Consider the following 1,619-nt stretch of genomic DNA (forward strand, 5'->3'; position numbering starts at 1 on the left):
ATCTATCTATCTATCTATCTATCTACCTATCTATCTATCTATCTATCTATCTATCTATCTATCTATCTATCTATCTCTACTTGCATAGTCCTGCTTGGCCAAAAAAAAATGCAAGTCCATCTTGTTTCAACCCCCCCCCCCCCAAAAAAAAATAAAATAAATAAATGACAATAGTAGTTCCAAAAATATATAGTAATAGATAAATTCTATATATTTTTTCATAAATATATATATATATATATATATATATATATATATATATATATATATATATATTTTTTTTTTTTTTTTTGGGGGGGGGGGGTTTTTAAAAATAATTTTGAATATATTTTTTCTATAATTGGAAGATTAATCATAGGATGAGGATGAATAAAAACATTTGGTATAACTCTGTGTGAATATAAGCAGCAAAGCAGCATAGCTAGAAAAGAACGGGCTATATTAAAAAAACACAAAATTAGCAGCATGACGAATATGCTAGCTTCAATACGAACACTAGTTTTACAAGACCGAGCGCTTCCGCCCTGTCCGCCCTGTAAATCCTTTCTGGGCATGCGTCATACTTAGTCCGTCCAACGTGCCTACACACGAGCGAACTGTCCGCTGAAACCAAGTTTGGACGGACTGTCTTACGGAAATTCCGTAAGACTTTGTTCGTCAGACTGTCCGCTGAAACAGTCCGCTGAAGCCCCACACACGAGCGGATTGTTCGCTGAAACACTGTTCAGCGGACTAAGTTGGGCGAACAGTCCGCCCGTGTGTACGCGGCCTAAGTGTAACTGCAGTAACTGCATTTACTACTTTTTCATTTGTTTCTAGTTCCATGATTATAGTTGCTTATGTTCTTCTGATCACTAAGTAAGTGTGTAGTATAAGGAATAGGGGCCCATGATTTGAATATCGCCCAAGTTGCAGAATAGTTTAATTCACCATGTTCAAATAAAACCGACATGTAATTATGCATAGCATAAAGTATTTCTTTCAGGTCCTGATGGAGTGGGTTTTCGACCTTTATATGCTGATCTCAAGGCCATTCACACTGCAACATCTGGTGGCTGTCTTGAATGCTTGATTTTAACCACTTCAATACCGGGCACTTAAACACCTTCCTGCCCAGACCAATTTTGAGCTTTCAGCGCTGTCGCACTTTGAATGACAATTGCGCGGTCATGCTACACTGTACCCAAATGAAATTTTTATCATTTTTTCCCACAAATAGAGCTTTCTTTTGGTGGTATTTGATCACCTCTGCGGTTTTTATTTTTTGCTAAACAAATAAAAAAATACCGAAAATGTTGAAAAAAAAATGTTTTTTTTTGTTTCAGTTTCAAAACTTTGCAAATAAGTAAGTTTTCTCCTTCACTGATGGGCACTGATGGGGTTACACTGATGGGCAATGATAAGGCGTCACTGATGGGCACCGATGAGGTGGCACCAATGAAGTGGCACTGATGAGGTGGCATTGATGGACACCGATATGTGGCACTGATAGGCGGCACTGATGGGTGGCACTGATGGGCGACACAGATGGGCACTGATAGGTGGCACAAATTGGCACGGATTGGCATGGATGGGCATGGATAGGTGGCACAGGTGGGCATGGGTTAGGCGGCACAGGT

Source organism: Lithobates pipiens, unplaced genomic scaffold (assembly GCF_037356315.1).
Source record: "Lithobates pipiens isolate NorthernLeopardFrog02 unplaced genomic scaffold, aLitPip1_a1.2 Scaffold_22, whole genome shotgun sequence".
Classification (NCBI taxonomy): Eukaryota; Metazoa; Chordata; class Amphibia; order Anura; family Ranidae; genus Lithobates; species Lithobates pipiens.